This window comes from Labeo rohita, chromosome 4 (assembly GCF_022985175.1).
Source record: "Labeo rohita strain BAU-BD-2019 chromosome 4, IGBB_LRoh.1.0, whole genome shotgun sequence".
NCBI lineage: Eukaryota > Metazoa > Chordata > Actinopteri > Cypriniformes > Cyprinidae > Labeo > Labeo rohita.
Window position 1 is genome coordinate 2,135,817 of NC_066872.1, and position 10,203 is coordinate 2,146,019.

A 10,203-nucleotide genomic window follows, 5' to 3' on the forward strand; every position below is an offset into this window, starting at 1 on the left:
CTCCTGTGGATTTACCCGTTTTGGAATTATCTGTGGAATATAATAAAGACTTTATCTTTGACCTTCATCTTCATTCGCCCCTTCCTCGCACGTTACACGACAGTTGACTTCTACATGTTAACTGTGTTTAGATTTTTCCTGTTTGAATTTGCCCTGAAATTGAAGTTGCAGTTGACTTAACTACCCTATTATGACATATTTCCAGTTGTGTGTGTGTTTATACCCATCAAGATGAATAAATTGGGTCAATTTATGTTGACAGTATAGAAGGTGCAAGAACATGGAAAACAAACAGAAAGAGAAGAAAATGCAAATGTTGAGGTGGATTTTTACAGACTCTCAGTCTCTACTACATTCAAATGAACAGACTTCCAGAGAAATACAATAACAGAGAAAAATATCAGGAAAACAAATGAATGAGGAAGAAAAAGTTTAGAATAATAAACAAATGATGTGACGCTGAATGAGGGATGAGAGCAGATATAATAATCACATTAAAGCTGCAGACAGAAACATCAGATTCAGGACAGAAACACACGACCTCTAAAGTAAGAACAACTCACATGTTCATTCTTTAACTAGAATTAGACTCTGACATGTTAATATTGTCTTAATCATTGTGTACGGTGCATTTATGTTCCTGTTAAGATGGGTTTTTAATTATCACTGAAATCATGTTTTACACCAAAATTAATCTGTGAATATTTGAAATCTGAGTTTATCTGTATTTTTCTTCCTCAGAAATGGACCAAACTCTATTTTTCATTCTTCTTCTCACTGGTGAGTGTGTTTGTGGTTTTATTTATGGTTTCTAGTTTCATTAGGTTTGATCCTGTTCTGAAAAGCATTAAAGCAAAGTCTCTCTTTCACAGCTCTCTGCTCCGTATCTGAATGTGTTCAGCGTCAGTATCACTTTATAAATGAGAGGAAGAACTGGACTGAAGCTCAGAGATACTGCAGAGAGAATTACACAGATCTGGCCACCGTTGACAACATGAACGACATGAACGAGCTGAACAAGAGTGTGAATGATAGAAGTGTTCAATATGTCTGGATTGGGCTGCAGAAGACGGGTCGTGATAAATGGCAGTGGTCTTCAGGTGAACCTGCGCTCTATCTGAACTGGGGATATAAACAACCAGATGGCAATGCTAATTGTGCTATGATGTTAAATGGACAATGGGGTGATTTGCCATGTAATGATAGCCGACATTTCATCTGCAACAACAGTGAGTTCATTTATGCACCATATGCCGAATTTTAATGGAATTCTAAACAGTATTAATATTTAATTTGATTTTGACTTTAGAAGAGACTGTGGATATTGGACAATTACTGTATCAACTCAGTATTTGACAGAAGAAAAGACTTTATTCACTGAACACACTTTGATCTTCTGTTGTCCCTCTTTATGATCATTTGTCACAATGGAAACCTGCAATTAAAGAGCCTAAAAATATTAGACATCTAAATTGATCTTATATTACTAATAATAAACATACAGCAGTGACTAGAGGTGATTCAGCTTGATATTTATAGCTTTCAATATCTCAACACAAACCTACAAGGGCTTTATTTCATGGTATAATGTAAAATATCTTGAACATTGTGAATATTCAATATATCACCAGCTGTAGAAGCAGATCAAGTCTATGAATGAAGTGTTTCTGATGTTTCCACCGCTGCTCCTGTTCACATCCAAGCCATAAATCAGAGTAAGAATAACAAACAAATGGATTCATGAATCTTTTTCTTTTTTTTTTTTTTAAGCGAACACAGGACTCGTCCTTGTCAATCAGACGATGAATTGGAGAGACGCTTAGAGTTACTGCAGACAGAATCACATTGATCTGGTCAGTGTGAGAAACCAGAATGAGAATCAACAGGTTAAACAGTTCATTAGTGATAGACACTTATCTGGATCATTTGTCTGGATCGGTCTGTTCAGAGACTCATGGCAGTGGTCAGATCAGAGTAACTCCTCATTCAGATACTGGAACACTGGTCAACCTGATAATTATAATCGTGGTGAAAACTGTACAGCTGTTGAACTGAACACTCATGAACAATGGAATGACGTCTCTTGCATAAACCAGTTTCCTTTTGTGTGTCATGAAGGTGAGTAGATCCTCACAAAACACACACAATCCATCATCACCTCCAGATCTCTTAAAGTTCACGCTACATGTCTGACATGACAAATTCATCCACAGTGTTTGTTCTGCATGTTGTTTTTGATCAGTCTCTCTCTAGTTTCAGACAGAATCATGTGGATCTGGTCTCGGTTCATTCAGAAGAGATTCAGCGTGGTGTGATGAACGTGGTTAAACGGGCGTCTACTGCGGCGGTGTGGTTGGGTTTACACAACTACTGCATCATGAACATGTGGCTCTGGGTGAGTGGAGAGATCGTGTGCTATCACAACTGGGCTCCAGGGAACGGAACGACACGGGAAAACTGCAAACTTGAGAAGAGAAAAGGAGCAGTTCAGTCTGGAGGAAATCAGCGCTGGATCAGCCTTCCTGAATCTCACAAACTCAACTTCATCTGCAGCAGATATTAAGAGTGAGAAACATGCTAATGTGTTTACTTACATTAACGGTTTTCATAGGCTACTTCATTATTTTTCTGATTTACTTTGTTTAATTTGTTCTTTAGTAAGTTCTGAGTGAATCTGATTATTGGGTTTTAAAATTGGCCAAAAGTCTGTTTTATTTCTGTATTATGAAATATATGTTGTTTAAGAAACTCTTTGTATATCTGGTGTGTTATGACTACAAATGATTACACAAACACATAATATCAGAACATCAGCTCAGATAAACTAATCTACAGTCAATATTTCCTTCTATACAGGCATATGAATATTGCAATATATACTTATTTAAATACCTGCATTTTCCCAGGGGTAAGTGCTGCCACACATAGAGTGTAATCTGTGGGAAACACTGATATATATTGTTATGAATAATTTAATACTCTAAGAAAATATCCGTAACATGTAATAGGGATCCCATTTTGAAAGATCTCTGGAGTCTCCACTCTCATTCCCAAGGAAACAAAAAGACACACACCTCCCTACCATGATCCAATTCAACAATGGTCAGGAAGAGACAAAAGCCAAATTTAACAGAAATAAATTTACAATTTGAGAATAGTTCACTTAGTTTAATGAAGGATCTAGAGATCCTCAGATGCAAACTGTGTGTTTTGCTTCAAGAGAGCAACCATACATTTGTGTTGTTTTACTTGCTTTCTTTTATTCTTCATTAATGTTTCATTCATTTATAATCATCATTTAATCGCTTTATTATTCCATTTAATCATATAACCATTTTAACCATTTTCATTGATTGATGTATAGATTAGTCATTTATATTATTGTTTTCTGTTGTTTTATGAGTGAATGTTTATAGAAATTCAAGGTCTATGGGATGTTGTTGTGAATCAGTTTGGTTTAACACTGCTGGTTGGATTTGTGTTCATCAGACGAAATCTGGTCATTGAAACATAATCAATAAACTGCTCTTTCTTTATCATCATCACTTTGTCTCCTGCTTCCGCTCTTCTCTGACTTTACTCAGTCAACTTCTTTAACCCTATGATTATTCATGTAGGGTAAGGACAGTCAAATCTAGCCGAAACCATGAAGTACTCACCTGCCTGCAGGTTGCAGTCCTCCCTTGTGATTGTTGTTGTTTGAGGCTCAGTTTGTAGTTATAAGGAAAGTCTGGAAGCCATCATAACAATAAAAATCTCTTATTTTATTATTTACAATACAAAGCGGTCAATGAACAGTATTACATTACATGATCAGTTGTCAGAAGTGTCTTTAAAGGGGACACTGGATAAAAATTCACTTTTGCACACTGTTTGAATGTAAACGCTACGGGCTAGACACCTAACAATGATAAAAATCCAATCAGTCCTTTTTAAATCCCAAAAAAAACAAAACAGTCAAAATATGACGAAAACAGGCATAAGATTCTCAGGGCCACTAAGGACACAATAGTTTTTTGATGGAAACAGGTCACCAAATACATTTAAAAAATGCAAGAGGGGCGGGGTGAGCAGAGCTCATTAGCATTTAAAGAGACATGCATTGAAATAGGTCGCTGTGAACAGAGCTGTTTTTAGGTAAAAAGGGTGCTGTTTTACACAACCATTGAGGGATTTTAACCAAAGAATTTTGCAGGTACAATTTATGAAGACCCTAAAGAATCATACCAACTTTTTTCTGTTTTTTGGTTTGATTAACATTAATGACACAGAGGGGTCTAAATGGGGGTTATTCATATGTGTCAAACCAAAGTCAGAACAGTTACGTGAGGAAAAAAACAGCTGGTTTACCTGGTTTTGTGAAATATATCCACCGCGTCTCTGTGGGTCTCTGCAGAGCATGTGAGATTGTCTGTGGGAGCGTCGACAGATCTTGAGCACAAAGATCGAGCAGTACCAAACGCGTAGGCCGAGGGGAGATTTTCCACTAGTTAATCGATCGTGGATGGTTTCATTATTTTGGGCGGATTAAAATAAAAATGTTAGAGGACTATAATAGTAATTAAAACAAAAATGTGTCACCAAATATACTTGGGCAACCACTAATGTAACCGGGCTGGCCCGTGTGAGAAGCACTGATCTCGATAACACCATATGGAGCAACTATACACCAATATCAAATCTTCTTTTTATAGGCAAGATTATTGAAAAACGGTTGTTTTTATTCAGCTGAACAACTGCTTAAAATCAAATGGATACCTGGACAATTTTCAATCTGGTTTCCGACTGTATCAGAACACAGAGACAGCACTTACAGAGATAAATAATGAAAGTCTAGATGGCGCAGTCCGATAGTTCTGGCTCAATCTGACTGGGCGACATCATTGTCACATGGCAGCTGATTGGTTCTCTCCTGTATCAGTAGCCAATGAGCTCACTGCTCAACATTCAGATACCTGGCTTTTATTTACTGTAGCAGTTCACAGTGCTCTTCACAAACCCTCCACCTTCCCCAGCTCCACCTGTATAGATCTGATCCGGGGTGATTCATGTATGCTGTTTGGGGGTTATTCATATGTCTTATATGTGCAGCAGCAGTATTTCTTACATGCTCACAGCAGCATATTGTGAATGTATTAGCAGTAGCAAGTCTTGGTACTTCAGGCATGTGATTAGCTAGAGACAAAAAAAAGCAGTCAAATCTGACCAAGACCCAAGTCACAGCACTCATGATTAAAAATATACATTTTAGCATATTAACAGATATATCTTCTATTGTAATAATAGAATTTATTTAAAAAAGATTAATTTAATAATGATGATAACAATATAATATATTATAATAAAGCATTAATAAAAATGGTTATTATTATTCAAGTACCTGCCAAAAGTTTGGAAATATTAGTTATTAATGATTTTAAAATAAATATCTTCTGCTCACCAAGGCTGAATTTATTTTAATATTGTCAGATATTATTACAAATTTTTAAAAAAGTTTTCAATTATAATATATAAAACAATGCAATGTTATTTCTAAATGGTGAAACTTTATTTTTCTGGATATTTTTTGATAAATAGAAAGTTTAATGAACAGCCTTATTTATTTCTCACTTTCATGCATGATAAATAAACGTATTAATTTCTCTTTATTAAATCTTACAGAAATGTATGTGTAACAGGACTCGTAGGAAGCATGATAGATCCAGATGCAAGCTTTAATAAACACAGCGCAGTCAAGACAGGCAGGGTCGATATCCAAACAAAACAGTAACACGTAGGCAAGACAAAAGACGAATCCAATAAACTGGCAGAAGGTCAAAATCCAAGAGAGAGCAGTCCAAAGTGACAAATGAACAAGGCTATGAAACTAGGCAAAAACTATGGCAATGAAACGAAACAAAACTATGGCAGAAAACAAGACAAAACTATGACAATAAACAACAAAACCGTGTAAAATAACAAAACAGGGCAATGAAACAGGAGAAACGCTTAGGAGAAACGCTTAGGAGAGTCCGCACAGGCAAAACAATACTTCACGGGGTCTGTTTAGTTTAGGCCTCCTTATATGGCCACCAAACAGGAAGTAACCAAAGAAGCAGCAGAGGGAGCAGTAACCGTCAGCCCATGGGTGAGGGCTCCCTCTGCTGGCGTGGCATTACAGTATGAAGCAGATCATTATCAAGCAGATAATAATGAGAAATGTTTCTTGAGCAGCAAATCAGCATATTCAAATAAGTTCTGAATGATTATGTGACACTGAAATTTCTTTTTGTAAACAACAACATTTGTAAACGTTTCTAATGATGAATGTTCTGTTCCCAAATGCAAAAGAAAGAGGCTCATCTGAATCTAAACTAAAACCAGTACTGTAACAGCAGACATGTACAGTAGCTAATCATTTCTTAGGAAAGTTTTGATCCTTTTCAAAGTAGAAAAGCACCTCTCTGTTGTCATAGGTGTGGTGATTACGATCTTGAGAAGCACTTTGAAGATTGTTCTCAATGAAAAATTGGTACAGAGGCACTGCAACACTGCCAACCCTAAACTCAGGGTTCTCATAGATGAGGGACAGTTCTGTTTTGAGCTTGGCCTTTTTCAGCATGGGGTTTGCCTCCACTGTTGTTTTAAGTGCTGATTCAGGAAACTTCACACTGTGTTGTGGAAACAACTCTACATGCAACACAATGTTGCACTGATGAGGTGCTGTGGGTGAAGTGAAAATCGCTCCTTGGTATGAATCAGGATGGTATCACATACCTGTAAAACATTTTTATCAAGTGATTCTGAGTGAACATAACATGTTCATTATATTATTACTAATGCTTGAACTCAAGTATTCCCTTACAATGTTTACTTCTGATCTTGCTATTGGTTTCCTAAACAAAACAAGGTCTACAGTAGCATTTCAATAAATAAACAACCTATTTTCTTAGACTAGTCTGTAAAGTTAGTGATGTAATTATTTTCTTCTAGACAGTTCCTATCTTTTTTAGTTTACTGTTTGGCTGACTGCTAGTTGGTCAAACTAGTGCTTAATATCTTAATACAGTGGCTACTGGACTGGTTTGATATAAGTTCCTTTTATTTGTCACTAAAAGATGTTATATCCACTTACACACAGAAGCAAGATAATGGCATGTGTTGTGAATTTCTAGATTCTGAATGGCAAATAGTATATTCCCAAAATAACACATTTACAAGGAGTCACTGCAAGATTGAAGGCTGAATTTGGAGGTTACTTGCGTTGCCTTTGTGTTAAGGGGATTCCCTTCGATGAGTCATTGCAGAAAGAGGGTTTCCCAAGGTTGTTGATTGGCTGGAAGTTCATGGTTGTCCGAAAGTGATGTCTTGGGCGTTGGCTGGAAGATGGAGTCGTGTACGCTAGTTAAAGTTTTGAGGCACAAAGTCTGAGACACGGCTTAGCGGCAAAACTTAACTTACAACATGATACTCTCAACGGAAAGAAAAGATTAAAGTAAAAGAAAGAAATGTGACGATCTCCTCATGTTTTTGTTTTTAGAGGAGTGGTTGGCGGGCAAGCCAGCGGCAGCAAAATAATGGCTAGAAGCATGGCTTAAAAAAAATAAAAATAAAAATCAACGGCTAAAAGCAAAAAGCATGACTAAAAGCAATGGTTAAAGCAGAAAACTAAAAGCAAAATTGTATGGTGTCCTGTGGTTTTAAACTCCGCTTTTGGACACATCCCAAAATGGTGTCTTGACCAATTAGATGTTGTCTTAACTCGGGATATTGCTATGTTTCTGTAACGAGGATGCTGAGGCAGAGGTAGAATCCAAAAGCGGTCGTTTATTACAGGAAGCAGAATACACAAAAGCAGGCAGAGGGTCAATACCGGAAGGCAGTCCAATAGCACACACAACATGAAACGTAATCCAAGCAGCAGAGAGTATAAACAGGCAGTGGGTCAATTACCGAGCAGACAGTCCAAAAATGCAACCGTAACAACAGGGGTAATCCAGAGAGCGATAGTCAAAAGGCAGATAATGGTAGGAACAAAGCAAGACGGCAACAGATAATCAGACAGAGTAATAAAAACACTCGGTAAGGCAGGTGAAACTGGCAATACTTCACAAAGTATTGAGCACATGGCCAGTCTTTATATAGTCCCAAACAGGAAGTAACAGTAGAAGCAGCAGAGGGAGCGTGCAGGTAGTCCTAGGGTGAGGGCTCCCTCTGCTGGCTTGGCGTTACAGTTTCTCCTCCCAAAACATAAATCAGCACGTTATCTTATCAGTCACATGGTCCGAATTTTCCCGCTCTTGCAGAGTATAATGTGGCCATGATTTCTATAACATGAATATAATACATTTGACAAAGAATTGATCGGTGGAAAGCATGAATTTTCAAACTGATACATACCAAACATGAATATAAACCCTTAAGCTATTCAATAGTTATTAAAAAGGACATGCACAACAAGTGATTAGAACATAATAGACAAATGTGTGGGTGACATACATAGTAGGGAGTTACGCAATGGACTGATGTTCATTCATAAGTCCTTTTAAGCATCATTTTGGTGCATATTTATGTAGAAAAACAGTCTCTGTGTCATTCTGTTAACTAAGGGCATGTTCTGAGGAACAAAGGAATTTAGAAGGAACTCGGTCTGGTTCTTGTCTTGGGTGGGGGAGCACCACCCAACAAAGTTTCCTCATGTGATGGTCCTGATGTTCTGTATCTTTGACCATTAATCTTGAGTTTCTTGCCCCAAACTTGACAGTTTTGTTCCTAGGTTGGGATTATCAATAATTGTGTTCTTTTGTGTTAATGTCGCAAGTTGTTCAAAGCTGTTCAAAGTTGGTTGGTTAGGCTTTCTTCAGGCTGGCTGGTGCCAGGGTATCATGGAGAGATTTATGACGTGGTCTGGTTAGCCTGGGCCTCTTTGTGGAATTTGGCTCTTTGGTTTCAACAATGTTCTGATTGATTCTTCAATTTGTCTCATTCGCTCTGATACCCTGTGTTTTACCTCTGTAGCTAGCCTCCGTTGTTCTCCTGGTCAAATGAAGCACCGTCCCCACACAGAAAGGGAGTCCCTGGTCCAAAAAAAGTTTAGAAATAATAATTAAAAAAATAAATAAATTGATGTGCTCTATGGCAGTCATTCACTTTGATGGCAAGGCACAATTAAGATTTCACAGACAACGAATCTTTCTGACTACAACAGCTTCAATGTAGACAGGGTCGATGTTCCTCTTCTGCAGCTGGTTGAATAGCATGTCTACATTTAACATGATCTTGTGAAACAATGCCAGGAAAAACAGAAAGAAGGAAGAGTAGCTTTGCGTGTAACGTTACTTCCTTTATTTTTTTCCTTTCTGATAAAGAGGTCAGGCTGATCTGAACCCAGATCCTTTACCTTCAGTTTTTCTGCCAAAGTTTTCTTCTCAAACGGACATTGGAGTAGAGATTTTACAGAGTTAACGTTAGGTTCATGTCCAGAATTAATGACACCTAATGAGTCTGCCATTGGATGATTGGATTAGATTATTTACATCTTGAATCAGCATGTGACTAAATTCTACAAAGTCCCGCCTCCTGTGGGTGATTTCTCGATCGGTATTTACAGTAACAGTAAATAATTACAGTTACACCTATTTTGTAATTAAATTACGTAATTCCGTTACATGTAACTAGTTACTCCCCAACACTGTTTATACGATTATAAAAAAATATTTCTGCACACCCTGGCACAACCGTGGCTACGCCCCTGCTAAATACAACTTTGTTTCTGTCCACCACCGGAATTAACTCAGTGTTTTTTTGTTTGTTTCAATGAACACAACCAGGGTATGCTTTAAGTTAAACAAATAGTTGTTTACAGTGTAAACTTGCACTCTTTTGTTCAATTAATTGATTTAAAGTAAGTAAATGTAATGTTCAACACTGAAGACTGTAGTAATTCAGCTTTTGCATTACAAGAATGAACAGCATTTATTGTAAAATAAAAAGGGACAATTGTACTCGTAATTTCATTCTATTTAATTTAAGGTAAGTATTGATTTCCCAAACAACAAATGAAAAAACATGATATTTCCATGCATTGTTTTAAAAACTATTTACACATGCTGCATAAAAAACAACTATGGTATTGAACATGATTGTTTATATTCACATGTACACACTTGGACATGTGCTGAGATGCAGAGGTGTTGTCGTTGTGTGTGTGTGTGTGTGTGTGTG

General features: G+C 37.1%; 1 pseudogene; it reads left to right on the forward strand.

Annotated features, from left to right (window-relative positions):
- The first annotated feature begins 531 nt into the window (after nucleotides 1–531).
- Nucleotides 532–2,634, forward strand: LOC127163667 (macrophage mannose receptor 1-like; annotated as a pseudogene).
- The last annotated feature ends 7,569 nt before the right edge of the window (nucleotides 2,635–10,203 follow it).